Raw genomic sequence first — 22,009 nt, 5'->3', positions numbered from 1 at the left:
GAAACCAACGAACGGTCAGTCAGCTCACAAACACAGTATTCCCGGTGTTATAAATGTGCCCGCTACCACGCGCCCACATTTATTCACAAATATAACGAGCCCTACGGGGCTCGCCCCGCGCGCTCTCTCTCTCAACTCAGAGAGTCGAGCGCGCGCGGGATGCACACTGTGTTAAACATGCCCCCCGCCTCAGACGCCACGGCGTCCATGTTACAGCACACGGTTGCCCTCGTGTCGCCGCCATTTCGCGACCAGGGCCCAGATTACATTCAACCCCTAGTCACACGTGCAGATGCATGGGAAAGACTTCCCGGGGTCTCAGAATGGGTGCTAGAGACTATAAAAAGAGGCTATTCGCTACAGTTTTATCGACGCCCTCCCCGTTACACGGAAAGAGTCGAAACCACGGTAAAAACAGAAGTAGCACATCTACTTCGAGCCGAAATAGCGAAGCTATTGAGCAAAGGGGCCATAGAGCCTTTATCTCAAGCTCAGAGCGAAGGGGGTCTGTACAGCAGATATTTCCTGGTACCGAAGAAAGACGGGGGTCTCAGACCCATTTTAGATCTGAGGCATCTGAACAGAGCGCTGACAAAGCGAAAGTTCAGAATGCTCACAACCAGAAAAATCCTCGCGCAGATTCGCCGAGGAGACTGGTTTATGGCAATAGATCTGAAAGACGCGTATTTTCACATACAAATTGCGTCACGTCACAGGCGATTTTTGAGATTCGCCTTCGAGGGCCGGGCATATCAGTACACAGTCCTGCCATTCGGCCTGTCCCTAGCACCTCGTACATTTACAGTGTGCATGGACGTGGCGCTGGCACCCCTGAGACTCCGCGGCATTCGAATTCTGAATTATTTGGACGATTGGCTGATTCTAGCTCAATCGCCTTCAGAACTCATTCGCCACAAAACCCTAATTCTCGATCACCTCGAGTGCTTGGGTCTGAGAGTCAATTGGGAGAAAAGTTCACTGTTTCCCAGTCAAAGGATCTCCTTTTTGGGACTGGAACTGAACTCGCTGTCTATGACAGCACGGCTGTCATCACAGCGCAGGCGAAACACCCTGCAGATGGCGAAATCCTTCCGCAGCGGTCATATAGTGCTGCTCAGGAGATTTCAAAAAATGCTAGGCCTCATGGCCTCAGCCTCGGCAGCTCTACAGTTGGGCCTGCTGCGCATGCGCCCACTGCAGTTCTGGCTGAAAGCGCGTGTACCGCGCCGAGCATGGGTTCACGGTCATTATCGCCTCAAGGTCAATCAGGAATGCATTTCAGCCCTGACACCATGGAGAGCGTCAGACTGGTACCGGTCAGGTGTAAGCCTGGGGACTTCCTCGAGCCTGAAGGTGGTGTCCGCGGACACGTCCACCTCAGGCTGGGGAGCACTGCTCGAAGGCAGACCGTTCTTTGGCCAGTGGGCGGAACGAGTCGAACTACCGCACATAAACTGCCTAGAAATGATGGCAGTGGACTTAGCGCTGAGGCGTTTTCGTCCTCGGATAAAGGGACACCACGTCCTGGTCCGTTCGGACAACACGTCGGTAGTAGCCTATATAAACCGCCAGGGTGGCGTGAGATCCCGGAACCTCTTCAGGTTGACGGAACGCATACTGGTATGGGCCCAGCACAACCTGCGCTCGCTGAGAGCAATGCATGTGCCTGGTCGTCTGAACGTAGGACCAGTCATACTCTCACGGAACAACGTTCCGACGGGAGAGTGGTCTCTACACACACAGACAGTGCGTCTGTTGTGGAAAACGTTTGGCAGAGCGGAAATAGACCTGTTTGCAAACCAGGAAAACGCTCACTGCCCGGAATTCTTCTCAAAGAGCACGAACGCGCTGGCCAGTGTCTGGCCCCGCCGTCCGCTCTATGTTTTTCCCCCTGTCTCACTCCTGCCTCAAGTGCTGGAGCGAATCAGGAAAAGCGGATGCTCAGTGCTTCTTGTCGCACCATACTGGACGAATCAACCTTGGTTCCCAGTTTTGATGCGGCTCAAGAGTACTGCTCCGTGGCCGATCCCAGTGAGGAGGGACCTCCTCTCGCAGGCCATGGGCTCGATTTTGCATTCTCACCCGGAGCTATGGTCCCTACATGTGTGGGCCATAAACGTGTACCCGCTAACCTCCCAAGGGGAGTGTTAGACACGATCGAGCAGGCTAGGGCCCCGTCTACTAGACGGCTCTACGCTTCCAAATGGTCGGTGTTCTCTGGTTGGTGTTCAGACCGAGGTCTGTCACCCCTTCAGTGCGGGGAAACGGAGATTCTCTCCTTCCTGCAGGAGCTATTGGATAAGGGTAGGACCCCATCCACGCTCAAAGTCTATGTGGCAGCCATATCAGCGTTCGTTAATCCAACGCTTGGCCATTCACTGGGCAGAAACGACCTGGTGGTCCGTTTTCTTAGAGGAGCCAGGAGGTTAAATCCTCCAAGGCCTCCTTCAGTCCCCGTTTGGGACCTTTCTACAGTGTTAAACGCTATGAAAGGGGCCCCTTTCGAGCCTATTCACTCAGTTGACATGAAGCACCTGTCTTTCAAGACCGTGTTTCTTTTGGCTCTCGCTTCAGTGAAGCGTGTGGGGGATTTGCAAGCGCTCTCAGTTAAAGCCTCTTGTATGGAGTTCGGGCCCAACGACTCTGTAGTCGTGTTGAAACCGAAGCATGGGTACGTACCTAAGTCCCTCAACACACCGTTCAGGGCTCAGGTCATCTCCCTGTCGGCTCTGCCGGCCTCGGAGGACGGAAATAGCTCCCTTTGCCCGGTCAGGGCATTAAGAGCTTATGTGTCCCGCTCCGCTGTTTTTCGACAGTCGGAGCAGCTCTTTGTTTCGTTCAGTGGGCGCTCTAAAGGGCGAGCTGCGACGAAACAGAGTCTATCTCGATGGGTAGTGGACGCCATTGCGCTAGCCTACGCATCTAGAGGTTTGGAATGCCCCCTGGGCATTAGAGCACATTCTACGAGAGGCATGGCCTCTTCGTGGGCTTGGTATAGCGGAATCTCGTTACAAGATATCTGTATGGCGGCGGGCTGGGCCTCCCCGTCTACATTTATAAGGTTCTATAGCCTAGAGGTTCCTGCGTTGCAGGCTAAACTGCTCTCGGTCTAGAAGACTATGTTTAGTGTTCCTGCCCCGCGCTGCGGCCCAGGTCACTTCAATGTTTAAGCATCACTCACTGACAATGTGTCCCATGAGCATGCTATTACCCTTCATATATATCTAATATTTCATATATATGTTATTATGCCCTTAGAGGCACTACTATAAAGGGATGATGCTAATTTTTAGCCGCTCTCCCTATACATTCTTGGTGTAGGCGCTTGTATGCTAGGGCGCGTGCGCCCGCGGGTGTCTGTGTCGGTCCAAGAGCACGCACGGCGTGATACAGGGGTTCCCGTAGCGTCTCTTCGACGCAGTAGGAGAGAACTCTACGTAAGAGAACGTACTCGGTTACTAACGTAACCTCGGTTCTCTCTAGGAGAGGGAACGAGTACTGCGTCTCAGGCCGTGCGTACCCATGCTGCGTCGCTTTCGTGACGAAAATCAGAGTGGAAGACAGCTATGCTCGTATTTATAGGCCTAGACCACGCCCGTTTCGGCGGGAGATGACGCCTCATTGGTCAGCGTCACTGGCCTCGCATAGGCTGTGCTTTTCTGGCAGAGCAGCCAATGGGTGAGCAATATTGCTCCGCCTAAGGTTGTATGCTACAGAAAAGCGTTTTACAATATTTACAAAATTAAGGATTAATTTTTAGGCTTCAATCTCGAAAAAGTAATATCTTTCCCGTAGCGTCTCTTCGACGCAGTACTCGTTCCCTCTCCTAGAGAGAACCGAGGTTACGTTAGTAACCGAGTACGTTCTCCACTCATCTTTAGGGTTCAGGCCAGTGACTGGGATGGCCATTGCAGATGCTTGCTTTTGTGCTCAGTGACCCATTTTTGTTTTGATTTTGATATTTGTTTTTGGATCACTGTCCTGTTGGAAGATCCAAACATGGCCGTCATACGATTTCTAGTACAGTCTGTTAGGTTTAGATTTTTTATCTGTTGGTATTATTTAAAATCTTATTATTTTTTTAGTCTGGAAAAACGCTCTCGGTTACTAACGTAACCTCGGTTCTCTCTAGATGAGGGAACGAGTGTTGCATATGCTAGCATACGCTACGGGAAATCTGAAGCCAAAAAAATGATCCTTAATTTTTGCATTAATTTAAAACGCATTGCTGCATAAGCAGACCTAGGCGAGGCAGCTCGCGCACCTATTGGTTGCTCTGTAGCAACTGCTGCAACCTATCGAAGGACTGCTCGTGACCCAAGCACCAATGAGGGCGCGGGCGCCCGTGCACGTCACGTCCCGCAGAATGGGCGTGGCTATGACTATATAAACCGAGTCCAGATAGGTTGTTCTTTGGTTTTTCATCTCTTCAGCGAAACCAGAACATAGCACAAGCACAGCAGGGATACGCAATACTCGTTCCCTCATCTAGAGAGAACTGAGGTTACGTCAGTAACCGAGAGCGTTCTCTTATGAGAGTACTCTCGTGTTGCGTATGCTAGCATACGCTACGGGAACCCGATGTAAAACGCTGTGCGTGCTAGAGTCGTCCACACATATATTCCCAAGGGCATGAGCCCGGGGTAGACATAATAGTGGGTAACATCTAGGCCAACAGAACGTGGGCCTAAGAATATAGCATAACCATCCCATAGATAATGGAATGGGTGCTTAGCACAGTATAACAGTCAGGAACTGCGTCAGTAAGCCTGAACTGCATGATAGAGCGACTTAATGTCAGATGGACAGATGGACAGATGTAACTATAGAAGTACAGTCAGGAAGGATCTAAGTCTGCCTGATCTGTCGATTTTAGTCTCGTGCTGGCAGCACGCTAACAATATACATTCTGCGCGGTTCTGGATCGAGCAGAGCAGTGGATATTATGTTTAGACTGACAACAGCTTAGCCTGTAAGGCAGGAACCTCCAGGTTGTAAAACCTCACAAATGTAGACGGAGAGGCCCAGCCTGCCGCCATACAAATATCCTGGAGTGAAATTCCACTGGATCAGGCCCATGATGAGGCCATGCCTCTGGTGGAATGGGCTCTGATGCCCAGAGGACAGCGAAGGCCCTTAGACTTATAAGACATAGCAATAGCGTTAACTATCCACCTGGAGAGGCTTTGTTTCGACGTGACTAGCCCTTTAGTGCGGATACCAAAATAAACAAAGAGCTGTTCTGACTGCCTGAAGGCAGCAGACCTTCCAACCAGTGGCGATTTCTTTAAGACTGCAAGGGAAGCTCGGCTTCCCCTATAATGTCAACAATTAATGGTCAAATATATGTACTATTTTGTTAACATTTTATTGACTAAAAATGCTTTAGAACACGTTCATCTCGAAGACGAGTTCGTTCAGAATCATCAGCTGGTCAGCTGACTCGATCTCCTTCTCATTCATTCCCGTAGCGTCACAGTGCATTTTTCTGTTGAAGCCGAGCGTCCATTGACTTCAATGGGGCTGCTTTGAACAGTTTTTTTCAGCGCTCCGAAACTAAACGGTCATTGGATAAATGCTGCGATTATGTCCCGCCCACGGACGCTCAGCGTCTCTGGGGGGAATGGAGGAGTGGGCGGGCCCGGACTCCAGGCGTCTGCGTGGTGATTGGAGGGTCTGTCATCTCCTTTTGATTGACAGAATTTCTGTCAATAGCTGAAGCTATTCGAGCTCAGTGAAAAGTAAACTGAAAAACGCTTTTCTCACGCAGGGAAAAATCGCGAAGCAAAGAGGACACTGACACTGACAGACAACAAAGAGAAGGTTACTTTTGATAAGCAAATTCTCAGCTCTCCGATTCTGTAAATTGTATTACGAAATTCAAACAATAAATATCGCTTTAGCACTTGTAAATGTGACGTGACAGATCATCTCTCACTCTTTACAACTAGTAAATAATAAATAAACACGAATCAGCATGTTGAAAGATACAGTACAACTTACCAAACATGCCTCATACTTAATATCGAGCAATCAGTGTTTTTCAACGCGGAAAGAGATCAATAAAACAGCTGGAGAAAAATGTCACAACGTTTAGGTTTAAGGTACTGCTACGTTACCTCAAGATCAAGAAAGCCATTTAATAACCATTGCACGTTAGTTGGCTAGAAAAATTAGCTACAGAGAGGAGTATTTTGCTAAATATGTGCACTGTATGACATATTTATATTATATTTGTATTACCTATTATTAATTTGAGTTGTTATTTAACCTTTAATAATAATACAGCTGACAGGGCTCTGTATGTTTACAGCATTAGATGAGATTTTTTTTCTTGAAAAAAAAAAATGAATGTAAGTTAGGCTACCTAATATTTATCCAAATTAATCGATATTGAATCAAGATCGGAATCAAATCAAAAGAATAAAATTGAATTGAAATGAAATCGTGTGTCAAGTAATAATAAAATCAGTAGCCTACAGTCATTGTACCATGTAAACATTGTAACAAGTTTTTACTAAACTTAATAAAATTCTGTTTAATTACCTAATGTTTTGACAATCACGATACACATATTTTGATGGAAGTTTTGGACCATTTTTATGATGTAGGCCGAAAATGAGCTTCCCCTCTTTGAAAGACCAGCAGTCGCCACTGCTTCCAACATATATTCTTAGCGCCCTGACCGGAGAGAGAAGGTTCACATCGCCCTCACTATCAGATCCTGGAAGAGCTGACAGTGAGATGACTTGTGCTCTAAACGGAGTGGAAAGCACTTTGGGGACATAACCGTGTCTTGGTTTGAGAATGACTTGAGTCGTTAGGCCCAAACTCAATGCACGCCGCGCTCACAGAGACCGCGTGCAGATCACCCACTCGCTTGACTGAGGCGAGAGCCACGAGGAAAGCGGTCTTAAGTGAGAGATACCGCAGATCCACGGACTGTAGAGGTTCGAAGGGGTCACCCTTCATGGCGTCCAGGACCGTGGAGAGGTCCCAGACTGGAACCAGAGGGGGCCAGGGAGGGTTAAATCTCCTAGCTCCTTCCAGGAAGCGGATAATGAGATCGAAGGTGTCCCATAGTCACTGGACTACCTGAGGATGAAAGGACCATTTCCCCGGAGGAACATAGTCTCTGGAGAGCATGTCCTGACCCACGTTCCTACAGCCCGGCATGTGTGCTGCTATTAGCGAGCACAAGTTGTGCTGAGACCACACGAGGAGGCGTTTTGCCAGTGTGTGGAGGCTCCGTGATCTGAGATATCTTTAAGTAAGATACCACCGCCATGTTGTCTGTGCGGACAAGGACATTGTGGCCCTTTAAGAAGGGGAGAAAATGCCCCAGCGCATTCTCGACCGCTTTCATCTCCAGACAGTTTATGTGTAAGCGCCCTTCCTGGGCTGCCCACAGGCCAAAGACCGGCCTGCCCTCATAGAGGGCGCCCCAACCGGAGTTGGAGGCGTCTGTAGAGACTACATTTAGTTTCGAGAACGTTCCCAGATCCACGCCTGACTGATACCAGTCTGCCACCTTCCAGGGCTCCAGTGCTGTAAAACAATTCTGAGTCACCCTGAGGCGAACACGGCCGAAAGTCCATGCTCGAAGCGGGACCCGCGTTTTCAGCCAGTGCTGGAGAGGGCGCATGTAAAAGCAAGCCCAATCGAAGCACTGCCGAGGCCGAAGCCATAAAACCCAGCATCCTCTGAAAATTCTTTAGAGGAAAAATGCTGTCGACCTTGAAAGACGCTGCTGAACGCTGTATTCGCAGCACGCGCTGTGACGTCAGCCACGCTGTCATTGACACAGAGTCTAGTTCTGTCCCCAGAAAGGAATTTTTCTGGCTGGGAGACAGTGAGCTCTTGGTCCAGTTGACTTGGAGACCCAACACTTGTAAATGGCTGAGTAATAAAGCTCTGTGGGTTATCCGCTCTGCCTCCGACTGCGCTAGAATTAGCCAGTTGTCCAAATAATTCAGTATTCGCATCCCCTTTTGTCTCAGGGGAGCGAGCGCCGCGTCCATGCACTTTGTGAATGTACGAAGTGCTAAAGACAGACCGAACGGCAGGGCGGTGTACTGATAGTTTTGGCCCTCAAAGGCGAATCGCAAGAAAGGCCTGTGATTGGGTGTTATTTGAATCTGAAAATAGGCATCTTTCAGATCCACTGAAATAAACCAGTCCCTCGGGTGAATTTGCGCGAGGATTTGCCTGGTCATGAGCATTTTGAACGATCTCTGCATAAGGGATTTTTTCAAACGCCTGAGATCTAGGATGGGTCTGAGACCACCATCCTTTTTGGGGACGAGGAAATACCTGCTGTAGAAACCTGACTGGCTCTGATTCAGAGGGACGGTTTCTATAGCCCCCTTTTTCAGCAGTTTCGCTATTTCGGCACGAAGTAGATGTGCTACTTCGTCTTTCACCGTAGTTTCGACTCTGGCTCGAAAGCGTGTGGGTCTGCCAGCGAACTGCAGCGAGTAGCCTCGCTTTATAGTGTTCAGCACCCATTCTGACACGCCCAGGATCATTTCCCATGCTTTCATACTTAAAGGGATAGTTCACTTTGAAATAAAATTTAGGTATGTTTTAGCTTACCTGAAGTGCATCCAAGATGTAGGTGTCTTTGTCTCCGCAGTAGTTTCAATTTTTGATATTTTTAGGTCAAACCGTTCTTGTCTGTCAGTCATATAATGCAGGTATATAGGTACTGTCTCCAAAAGCATGCAGAGATATCTCTAATAGCATGCAGAGAAAAGTCCAAATTAAAAAATTCCCCATCGTAAGTGCACATTGATGCCCTAAGACAGTATTTATATCGTTTTTATCTCTGTTACACAACCACGTCCAAGTGATCTGTTTACTTAGTCTGCGCAAGCGCCGGAAGGCTCCGGAAGTGATCTCTTGCGCGTGTACGTCACTCATTGTTTACACCAGAACCTATGCACAGAACAGAGATTGTAGGTAGGACGGCTAATAGAAATGGAACCCGACGGCCTCTGTAGTCGCATTTAGCCATGCACTGTAAAAAAATAATTTTCAAGATTCGATATCACAACTTTTTATCTTTTGTCAAATCAACTTGATGAAGATAACATACTATTTTGAGTTTCTGTTTATTAAACCATTCTTCTTCATTGTATTAACTAAAAATTTTAATTACAGCAAACTCAATTGTAAGGCAAAAAGGTAACTTGATTTTTTTAAGTTAAAAATTTGCATTCTTTTTACTTGTTAGCAAAAGCTTTTTTTTTAAAAGAAAGTCATAAGAGGGCATTACTGATGTATTTTATACTCTAATCTGTTATTTATTTTATGCTATAAGTATACTACAAATACTTTTACATATTTATGTACTTAATATAAATACCCTCAATTGTACTTTTGGTACAAAATTGTTCCAATTTAGAAGACTTTAAGTATACCAATTTAGTATAACAAAACAAGGGTATTTTTATTAATTATATAAATGTGTCTGTATTTGTGATATGATAGTGATATTAAACACATTGTAGGCTTAATATTAAGAAGTGTGCAATAAAAAAGTACAAAAAAATAATTATACTGTGGAGTGCAGTAAGTGAGGAGACAAGAGACGGAGATGCGTCGAGTCAACTTTACTATCCACTTCAATATAAACTATCACCAGTACAGCGAGTGATATCAAAACCAAAACACAACGTCAAAACCGGAACTCGTCATCATTTTAACCTCCCCTTCCTTAAAGGTACAGTCCCTGGTGAATGTCTCTTTCAGACTTCCTTGTGGGTCACTACACAGGCCCCCCCAGAATTCACCCATAATAACAGGGCCAGGCCGAACATGTACCCCAAATAGAACATGTGACACTATGCACTAGTGCAAAACAGAACAGTCCAGCACATAACAGTCCCTCCAACAAAGTCAACGTACAGGGGGGCGGACTGGGCGGCCATACCGGCTGCGCCTAACAGCAGAGGGGCCAAGGGCAAGGGGCGGGGCAGGGGGCGAGGTTGCCGCAGGTGGGCGCCCTCGCCGCGGGGGAAGGGCCAGCTGAAGCGGTTCGCCTATGTCCACATGAGCAGGCTTGAGACGGTCAATAGCCACCCGCTCAGGCCTGCCCCCCATATCCACAACAAAGTTCTTAGACCCCCCCCACCAGGACGCGGAAGGGCCCATCGTATGGGGGCTGCAGCGGTGTCCGATGGCCATCGTGGCGGATGAAAACATACTTGGCCGATGGTAAATCCTTGGGCACGTAGGACCGGGGAAGGCCATGGTGAGACGTTGGAATAGGAACAAAGGCGTCCGCAATGTCCCGAGACGCAGCCCGATGTGAGGCAACTGACCACGGGGCCGTGGCATCTGGAAGAAACTCCCCCGGAACACGCAGAGGCTGGCCATACACCAGCTCGGCCGATGAGGCCTGAAGATCTTCCTTGGGGGCGGATCGAAGGCCAAGCATAACCCATGGGAGGCGGTCAGCCCAGTCGCTGCCCGTAAGGCTGGCCCTGAGCGCGGCCTTCATGTCACGATGAAACCGCTCGCACAATCCGTTGCTCTGTGGGTTATAGGCTGTGGTACGATGGACCTTCACTCCAAGGACCTCGGCAACCGCAGACCAAAGCTCCGATGTGAACTGCGGACCCCGGTCCGAAGAGAGGTCGGACGGTGTGCCAAAACGGGCCACCCAAGCCATAATGAACGCCCGGGCCACTTCCGCTGATGTAGTGGAGGACAGGGGAACTACTTCTGGCCACCTGGTGGTCCTGTCCACCATGGTGAGGAGGTAGGTGTAACCACGGGAGGGGGGAAGTGGGCCCACCAGGTCCACATTCACATGATCAAAACGTCTCTCTGGCACTTTGAAGGGTGCCAAAGGAGCCTTGGTATGACGAGTCACCTTTGCGCGCTGGCACGCCACACAGGCCGCAGCCCAGGCCCTGACGTCCCTCCGCAGGCCCGGCCAGACGAACTTGGCCCCCACCAGCTTGGTAGAGGCCTTCACCTTCCGGGTGGGAAAGACCATGGATGGCATCAAAAACTTTATGCCTCCAGGCAGCAGGTACCATGGGGCGAGGTTGCCCAGTGGAGACGTCGCAGAGTAGTGTAGCGTTGGCCGTGTCAAACATCACATCTTCCATGAGCAGCGCCGTGGGGGCCGTCCTGTAGGCTTGCACCTCAGAGTCCGCCATTTGATCCGCAGCCATAGCCGCATAGTCGAGGCCCAAGTGGACGGAACCAGCGACCGCCCGGGAGAGGCAGTCGGCGACGAAATTGTCCTTGCCAGCCACGTGCTGAATGTCAGTGGTAAACTCGGAGATGGCCGAGAGCTGACGCTGCTGTCGACCAGACCATGGCTCCGTAGACTTGGCCATAGCAAACGTCAGCGGCTTGTGGTCAACGAAAGCCGTGAACCGCCGACCCTCCAACAGGAAACGGAAATGACGTGTGGCGAGGAAAAGACCCAGGAGCTCCCTGTCGAAGGCGCTGTACATCCTCTCATTATCCCGGAGCTTCCTGCTGAAAAAGGCCAGCGGCTGCCAGGCTCCGCTCACCCACTGCTCACACACAGCCCCCACGGCGTAATCAGAGGCGTCCGTAGTAAGAGCAACTGGGGCGGTTGGAGACGGGTGCGCCAGCAGAGCAGCGTTGGCCAGCGCAGTTTAGGAAGCATCAAACGCATCAGTCATCTCTGGGGACCAATCCAACACGTCCGCCGGTCTCCTACCCCGCAAGGCGTAATACAATGGACGCATGAGCTGGGCCGCACGGGGGAGGAAACGGTTGTAGAAGTTCACCATGCCCAGGAACTCCTGCAGAGACTTCACCGTGCGTGGGCGTGGAAAACTGGCGACGGCCTCCACCTTGGCAGGGAGGGGGACTGCCCCCTGTGGGGTGACGTGGTGGCCGAGGAAAGTGATGGATGACCGGCCAAACTCGCACTTGGCCGGGTTGATGATGAGGCCATGCTCACTGAGCCGGCCGAACAGCTGCCGGAGATGCGTCCGGTGGTCGTCTACGGACGCGCTGGCCACGAGAATGTCGTCCAAGTAAACAAACATGAACGGCATATCTCGCAGCACCGAGTCCATGAGACGCTGAAAAGTCTGCACTGCCCCCTTGAGGCCGAAAGGCATCCGTAGGAATTCGAAAAGGCCAAAGGGTGTGATGACTGCTGTTTTGGGGACATCCTGCGGGTGGACAGGCACCTGGTGGTAACCGCGCACCAGGTCCACCTTTGAGAAAATGGTGGCGCCGGCTAGGTGGGCGGAGAAGTCCTGGATGTGCGGCACTGGGTACCGGTCGGGTGTGGTGGCGTCGTTCAGGCGACGGAAATCTCCACAGGGACGCCATCCGCCATCAGCCTTGGTCACCATGTGCAGGGGTGAAGCCCACGGGCTGTTGGAGCGGCGCACGATGCCGAGGTGCTCCATGGTGGCGAACTCCTCCCTGGCGATAGCGAGCTTGGCAGAGTCGAGGCGCCGGGCTCGTGCGTAGACTGGGGGGCCCACCGTGGTGATGTAGTGCTCCACGCCATGCTTAGCCACCGCCGATGAAAACGTGGGCGTGGTGATGTCAGGGAACTCAGCAAATAGGCGTTGATACAGGTCCCCGTTGGCCAGCGTGTTTGACAGACAAAGCGCCCCTGTCCCTCCCAGCGTGCAGGGGTACAAAGCAAAAGAGAGGGCGTCGATCAGGCGGCAGTTTGTAACATCCACCAACAGCCTATAAGCGCAGAGAAAATCCGCCCCCAGGAGCGACGTAGACACAGCAGCCATGACGAAGTCCCAGCCGAAACGCCGCCCGCCAAAACACACTTCCACATGCCTCGTGCCATAGGTACGAATGGGCGTGCCGTTAGCGGCGTCCATCGGGGGGCCGTGCCCGCCAGCCATGGTGTCCACAGGCTGCGCTGGCAGGATGCTGCGCTGAGCCCCAGAATCGACCAGCAGCCGCCGGCCGGACAAGGTGTCAGTGATGAACAACAGCTTGCAGTCACGGCCAGCGCCCATAGCTGCTAATGAGCGCCGGCCCTGGCTTTTCCCTGGGCTCCAAAACTGCAAGGCTGACGACACTTCTTGGCTTTGGCCCCAAACCTGGAATGGCAATAACACCACCCGTCCTCACGCTGTCGGCGGGCCGTCACAGCAGCTGCAGTGTCTGGGTCGTCCTCCGAGGGTGGAACAGACATGCGCTGGGTGGGCAGCAGTGCATGGACAAACTGCTGTCGGTTGGCGAGGAAAATCCTGTCTGCCTCCACAGCCAGTGCTCGGTAGTCTCTGGGGAAGGGAGGGGGGAACTAGCCAGTGCGGTGCGCACGGGTGCTGGAAGCTGCCGCAGGAAAATGTGGGCGAAAAGGAATGAGGGATCCGCCGCGCCCAGCACCGCCAGCATTCCTCCCCATTAACTCGGACGGCTTGCTGTCGCCCAGGCTGTTCAGGGACAGCAGGCGGTCTGCCTTCTCCAGTTCTGACAGTTCAAAGAGGCTCAACAGGAGCGTTTTAAGTGCGTCGTACTTGCCGTCAGCTGGAGGAGCCTCTAACAGCGCCATAGCCCTGGCCGTCGTCGAGGCATCTAAGGCCGCTACCATGTGGAAATACTTTGTAACGTCCTGTGTTATTCCTCTCAGCTGGAACTGTGCCTCGATGTGCTGAAACCACGGCCGCAGCGTTTTCACCACCGTCGTTGTGAGACATAATTCAGCCGTGTGCAACTCGCGTCGGGGGTCACCAAATGTGGAGTGCAGTAAGTGAGGAGACAAGAGACGGAGATGCGTTGAGTCAACTTTACTATCCACTTCAATATAAACTATCACCAGTACAGCGAGTGATATCAAAACCAAAACACAACGTCAAAACCGGAACTCGTCATCATTTTAATCTCCCCTTCCTTAAAGGTACAGTCCCTGGTGAATGTCTCTTTCAGACTTCCTTGTGGGTCACTACAATACAATGTATAAGTTTAAAAGGCAAGGCAAGTTTATTTATATAGCACATTTCATACACAATGGTAATTCAAAGTGCTTTATTAAAATAATCAAAATAAATAAGAATAATTAAAACAGTTTAGAATAAAAAATATCGGACGAACAGTGGCACAGTGCTCATTCAGTAAATGCACAGCTAAACAGATGTGTTTTGAGTCTGGATTTGAATGTGACTACTGTAAGAGCACATCTGATCTCTTCTGGAAGCTGGTTCCAGCTAGGCTAGGTTTTTTTTTGGCATAGTAGCTAAAAGCGGACTCGCCATGCTTAGAGTGAACCCTTGGTATTTCTAGCTGATGTGATCCTAATGATCTGAGTGATCTGTTGGGTTTATATTCAGTGAGCATATCTGCAATGTATTGAGGTCCTAGGCCATTGAATGATTTATATACCAGTAATAATACTTTAAAATCAATCCTAAATGTAACTGGGAGCCAGTGTAAAGACCTGAGGACTGGAAGGCCAGTGAGGAGTCCATTACAATAATCCACCCTGCTGGTGATGAAAGCACAAGTTTCTCTAAGTCTTGAATGGAAACAAAGCATCTAATTCTTGCAATATTTTTCAGATGATAGTATGCCGATTTGGTTACTGCTTTGACATGACTACTGAAGCTAAGGTCTGACTCTAGAGACACACCAAGATTCCTGACTTGAACTTGATTTTTAGTTGTTTGACCTCTAGAGTGAAGGTATGCGTTCACCTTGAGAACTTCATCTTTGTTTCCAAACGCAATGACTTCAGTTTTGTCTTTGTTTAACTGAAGAAAGTTTTGGCACATCCAACTGTTTACTTCATCAATGCATTGGAACAGGGAGTCAATGGGGCTGTAATCGTTTGGCGATAGGGCTAAGTAGATCTGTGTGTCGTCTGCATAGCTGTGGTAAGCAATTTGGTTCTTTCTCATTATTTGGCTCATTGGGAGCATGTACAGGTTGAATAGGAGTGGCGCAAGAATTGAGCCTTGAGGGACTCCGCATGTCATGGATGTCCACTCAGACTTATGGTCACCTATACTCACATAATAACCTCTCGCTTCTAAGTATGACCTGAACCATTTTAGGACTATCCCAGAAAGCCCCACCCAGTTTCCAGCCTGTCAAGAAGTATGTTGTGATCGACAGTGTCAAAAGCAGCACTGAGGTCGAGTTGTACCAACACTGATAATTTGCCTGTATCAGTATTTAAGCGAATATCGTTAATTATCTTTATGAGCGCTGTCTCTGTGCTGTGATGTGATCGGAAACCAGATTGAAAATTGTCAAAGTATCCGTTTGAGCTTAAGAATTTGTTCAGCTGATTGAAAACAACTTTTTCAATGATCTTGCCTATGAAAGGAAGATTTGAGATTGGTCTATAATTGCTTAATATAGTCTTATCCAGATTGCTCTTTTTCAGGAGGGGTTTGACAACTGCAGTTTTCAGGGAGTTTGGTTTAAACATTTGACACAGATCACATATACCAATGTCCAGCTTACAGTAATTCAACCTTTGTTTTCTTTCTTTTCATCAGGGACTTTTGGAGATCAGCCTGTACAGTTAACTGTTATAAAAGGCTGTGCGTCTAAATCAGCTTGTGACACCACAGCGTCAGTTAGAGATCTTGAAAGCTTCTCATATTGTGTGGGGAACCTGTGTAACGGGGTTCAGAGTTTCCCCCAGACCACCCAGAGTGTCACCAAGAGCTCTTCAGATTCTACTATGAGACACGGTGCAGAATATACAGCTTGCATTCTCACTGTACTATATTTGCTTGTCTTGATGTGATTTATTTTTTTGCTGTGAAATTCTGAAAGAATTCTTTCTCAAATTCTGATGTGACAATTTATGAAATAAAAATACTACATCACTGTTCATGGGGTCATATTTAATAAAAGATTTGCTGTAAAGAAGTTCAAATATTATTTTATTCCTTACAAAAATGAATAAATCAACGTTATGTTCAGAAGAAATTTTTTTATAATTATTTAATTACTTTCCTCCCATAGTTTCTCTTTTTGTTCCCTTTAATTATTTTGCACTTTTCTTTCCTTTTATCATTATGATTGTTCACAATGCAGGTGACAAAGTACAAAAACAGTAACTGTGTTGGCATCTACTCTGAGAGAAATTGAATGACTCAAAAAAGTACAAATAAAAATTCTACTTCTGATTTGGAAATTCCCTAGACAAAGTTGTTGTTGTTGTTTTTTGGTATGAATATGTTAGCCTGAGGTTTAAGGTTATCTATAAACTAGTGCATTTAGAAGATATACTGTAAGCGTTCTGTAGTGACTAAATCAGACACATAATTATTCGTTACCTTTAACAAATAATCTTTAAAACCCACTCTGAGTAATAGTAACAAGTTGTGATTAATTAGTAATATTTCCACTTTGAGCAACATTTAAACATGCTATATAAAAATATCTGTGGGGTATTTTGTGCTAAAACACACACACACACACACACACACACACACACACACACACACACACACACACACACACACACACACACACACACACACACACACACACACACACACACACACACACACACACACACACACACACACACACACACACACACACACACACACTCTGGGGACATCAGAGATTTATTTTACATCTTGTGAAAAGGGCATTTTACCACCCTTTAAGTTATTATAAACGCTTGTTAGCTTTAGTAAAAATAAACTGTAAATTAGTTAATTTCATCTATAAAGCAGTTTATTTTGCTATAGTGGAACTATTTTTTCAGACACTTCACAACCGTGTAACTTCCGCTCAATATTTGAATCTGAAGCGTTAGCACACTCCCGACCACTTGATGGCGATAACCGATGTCTCGCGGGATCGAAATCGAGCGGGTCTTTACGGGCTCCATGTATCCCCTGTAATGTTAGTATTGTTGCCTCGAACGCGCTCTGTCGTCCCAGTAACACTAGAGCGGAGCTAGAGTCACTCACGTGGTTTTGTTGACAGAAGAAACAACGGGGCGCGTCTCAGGTGCTGCGGTTATCACTCCGCCCAAGTAGCAGTGCTTCGCCTTCAGAGAATATAGTTCCCAGTATTTATACGGTTAAAATATGTCTGTGTCTCATGTGACTTTGTTTTTTGTACACTCTGTGACTATACAAATCACAACATGTAAATAGGAAAATGTTTGCGTTATTTTGTCACTTATTTGGATTAGTATGCTAGCTGCAACCATTTACATCCAGTCTTTGTGCTAAGCTAGGCTAGCGGTGGGTGTGTCAAACAGATTTATAGCACGCACGGAGATGAAAAAGGTATGTATGGACTTATCTAACTCTGGGGGATAAGGTGAATAGGCTAAAGTCCCAAAAAGTCGGAGTGTTCCTTTAAATAACTTGCATGCGCAGCAAGAACAAGCAGCTGGCAGCAGGAAGTAGCTGCCACTGGCAGCTGACAGTACCTGCCAATAAAACCTGACGTCAGCTGCCGCTAATAACCGGAAGTCGGAGGTTGATGCCGCTTTTAGCCAGGCAAATAAGTTATTATATCAATATAAAATGTTAGTACGTATTTAAATAAAATACTTCTATTAATAATTATTTTATATTATTTGATTAAAACAGGTTTATCAAATATAAATAAAGTAACGAAGATCATATACATAATACAAAAAACAAACATTAAGCTACACTTGAAATTATGAATTTGTACGTGTATAAATGAATGAGTGTACATGTTTGTTAAACAATGAAATATATACAGAATCATATATCATATTGTATATTTATTAAATACATAAACATTCATTAAAACTTAAATAACGATAACAGGCAAATGCACAATTCATTTCAGGATAAATCTTTCAATGTGTCCAAATAGGCCCTACACTCTAAAAAATGCTGGGTTGTTTCAACCCAATTTTGGGTCAAATGTGGACAAACCCAGCCGTTGGGTTAAATATTTAAATTACATTTTTAACCCGACGTTTGGGTTTGTCCATATTTGACCCAAAATTGGGTTGAAACAACCCAGCTTTTTTTAGAGTGTAGCCTATATCTCAATTTAATTATAAATATTGTAGCTAATGTAGGCTATTTAAAGGTTTTTCATTAAAAAAAATCAATTGAAGTGTTCGATCCAGTTGTTTTTTGGATGTTTGAGCAGTGTAGTGTGTATGATTGTCTAAACGTACTGTTGACGAAGGGTACCCTTTTCGTCGTATGTTGCCGTATGGTCAAGACCCGTCATGTGACGTTTTGGGGTGAGACTGTGTTAGTTGACGAAACTCGTTATGCCAAGTTTGCCAACTAAACAAATGCAAGTGAGCAGGAGATACGAGCGCTTTAATTCGCGATCAACCTCGTTTTATTGTAGTCCTAAATTCAAAAAGGCATTATTTTTCTTTGAAGCAACAAAGGCTAAATAATTTGTTACAGTTGCTTTTTGTATAATTGGTGCGGATGACACGCAGCGAAATATAAGCCTATTATAAATATAATAGGCCTATATAAATTATGAATTTGTACGTGTATAAATATAATTTATAAATTAGTGTACATGTTTGTTAAATAATGAAATATATACATACAGAAAGAAAGGCCTATGTGATAATATTGTATATTTAGTCTATTAAATACACCATTATTTAATCTTAAATAAATGAAAGTCTTGTCTTAAAAAAAAGAAAGAACATTGTCTCATCGATGACCTTTATTTAAAATCATATTTTGCTATCATTTAAGAACAGTTTTACATTTGCAGTACTTAATAATTGTCTTTGTTTAATAAAGCAGCTGCAACTTAGCCTATTTGTTGACATCAGAATGACCGACAACAATCCTGAACTAGATGGTAAAGTTCGTAGAATTTTTTTAAGTTGGCTTGAAATTTTTTTAAATGTTCTAGCATGGTTTAACATGATTTACCATGTTTCTATCGTGGTACTACTATCGCCGGCGCCACCATTGACTGCTGTTGCTTGACTTCCAGTTACATGTGATGTGAACATGTGACGGCAGCTACTTCCTGCTGCCAGCTGCCGATTTTTTCGCTGAACCCCTACTGGAGAAAGTTGTGATTTTTGCTGTGCACATGCGTAGTGTCCTCTTTGATCCTGGAAAATCTGAAGAACGGACGCGTCTCCGATCTCCGTTTTTTTTTTCTAAGGTAAGGCGTTCACTTTTCTGTGCACACTCCACAATAAATATATTATTATCCTTAAGTGACTGTTAAACGTAAGTGGTACCATCACAAACGTCATTCTGTGCCGTAAAAATTGGCATGTTTCATGGTATTGTGTCATGCAAGGTCAATGCAAAATCTGGAGAAATGTGCGAGCTGGCCAGCGGGGGATAGTTGAGACACACGCGTCAACTGTACCCCCGATATTATTACATCACACGCTGTTTAGTTGTTCAGTGTTATGATAACAGGCTAAACGTCATAGCCTACTTAGCGTACATAGGACGTACGCAATTAAAAATAAAATTTCATATTTATTATATTTAAACTGTGTATTATTAATAAATATATTTTTCTAACATTAATGTTATAAGGATAACCTAGCAAGTTGTCAAATAGGCAAGGTGGTAAAACGGGTACAGTTGATTTAGATGTGTGGTCACATAGTTCATAATTTAATGTGTGTGTGTGTGTGTGTGTGTGTGTGTGTGTGTGTGTGTGTGTGTGTGTGTGTGTGTGTGTGTGTGTGTGTGTGTGTGTGTGTGTGTGTGTGCGCGTGCGCGTGCGTTTGTGCGTGTTAGCTATGCTGTTTATGTAGTGTATGTAGTGTAGCCTATGTGTTTGTGTGTTTATGTTCACCAGGTTCAGCATGTTCCAAAGTTTAGTCCTGAGCTAATCAGGCCTCATCCAAAAGCTGGCCGCAGAAAGGACAATGGTCAACGTCGGAGGAAGAGGACCACTGAAATTCTCACTGATACCCCTGTAAAGGATACCCTTGAAGTGGAGAAAAGAAGATCCTCCATGAAGGTGAAGAGGAAGATCTTGACAGAGAAAAAGGAAGGAGGAAAAAGAAAAAACAGAAGACACCCAATGCCTGGTGTGTGAAGAATGGTGAATTATTATTATTTTTTTTTTTTTTGCTGTGAAATTCTGAAAGAATTCTTTCCGAAATTCTGATGTGACAATTTATGAAATAAAAATACTACATCCCTGTGTTCCTGAGAGAGTATATGGTACTATATGTCACCTTTGATTGACCTTTGCCCCAAAGCCACGCCCCCCATCCCTCCCCCCGTGGGAATTTCGGACAGTGTACACCCTGGGACCCCCTCACCCCTTATGGGTTGTACTCGTGAAGCTTGTGTAAATTCTTAAGTATTTCTAAAAGGTAATATAGGTGTATTATGGTTGTTATTGTTTGTTCAATGTGAAAATGTACACAAATTATGAAAAATGTTCAAAAAACAATGTATTTTAAGCTTTTTAAGAAGGATGACAGAAAACAGAGATGAGATTATGTTTTTTATTAAAGAAATGGTTTTTCACATTTACATTTGAAAAAAGTTGTACTTTTCACAATTACAGTGTTTAAAGTCATTAAAAACGTTGTATAAAAGTTAAAATACACATCTTTACCTTCACACATTTGTAAAACACATTAAAAACGTTAAAACATCAATGAAAAAGTTTAAATTGTATTTTCTTAAAGTTTCAAAATGTGTTAAAACAACATGTATTAAATTATATCAAGCAAATAGTTATATTTTCGAATATACATTTAAAAGTTGTACTTTTCAAAAAACACAGTGTTTAAAAGTCATTAAAACGTATAAAGTTAAAATACACATATCTTTAGTATTCACACACTATTTGTAAAATGTTACATTTTCTAAAATGAAAACATCAAACAAATATTAAAACATATCAAACGCATAAACACATACATACATTTTAAAAAACTGACTTAAGTTTTTACAATTCCACTTGTTGAAAGAAGAACAAAACTCTTGTACAGTATCTCCAAAGTTTAAAGATGTGTACATATAATCTCCTGGGAGAGACTGTCAGTCAAGACTGACATTAGCTACAGCTGCACAGGAGCCAGACGTATAGACTCCTCCCCTAACCCCTCCCACACCTGGTGGTGAAAAGGGAGGGGAGGGAGGGAGGGTGAACCAAATTCCACACTCAGCAGCTCCAGGGGGACACGACTACTTTCTGTCAGTTCAAACTTAAAATGACAAAATGGGCTTTATGCACAGCTGCACTACTTCCTGAACTTTAGCCAGCTCCTTTTTTTCCCTGTCTTCCATTATTGGACAAACTGATTAATCCAGGTGTGCCTGACCAACAACAATAATCAGACACACCTGGATTAATCAGTTTGTCCAATAATGGCAGACAGGAAACAAAGGAGCTGGCTAAAGTTCAGGAAGTAGTGCAACAGATTAAAAAAAACAAAAAAACATTAAAAACTAAAAAGTCAACGTTAAATCATTTAAAACAAGGTATAGAATGTCTTTCACAAACGACTTTTACCTACTATTAAGTATCTACTAATTAAGGTTCAAGAAAAATAACTATGAAGTAACTACTAATGAACAGTCATACACAATTAGCTATTACAATAATCAGGTCTTCTTCTTTACTACCAATGCTATTATTATTAGTACTATATAAATGTAATATGAAGTGGCTCCTTCATGTAAATTTCTTTGCATTGTTCTGCAAACTGTGACAGTTTCTGGCTTCTATGGAATGTTTCACGCAAGGTCTTAGGCTTCAACGTCACAAGCCTCTAGCTCAGCTATCGCTGCAGTATCCACTTTTGTTTTGCGGTCAACCCCACACTTGTGGTATGCCAGCGTTTTGGTGATTCCCTTTTCCAGAGGTGGAAAGTCCAGGTTCAGAAAGTAAAAGTCCTCCTCAGTATTTTGTTCCAATCACCTGGATTTGCTAATTAGCACAGTTTTTCAGCCAGGAGATAGAACTAATTAGTGAAATCAGCTGACTGAGTTCATGGGTGGAATAAACATATGGCAGGACTTTTACTTTCTGACCCCTGGACTTTCCACCTCTGCCCTTTTCCAAGTACTGCAGGACCTTTGTATACCTTTGAAGT

This window comes from Phoxinus phoxinus (assembly GCF_949152265.1).
Source record: "Phoxinus phoxinus genome assembly, chromosome: 17".
Taxonomy (NCBI): domain Eukaryota; kingdom Metazoa; phylum Chordata; class Actinopteri; order Cypriniformes; family Leuciscidae; genus Phoxinus; species Phoxinus phoxinus.
Note: the sequence above shows the minus strand (reverse complement) of the source record.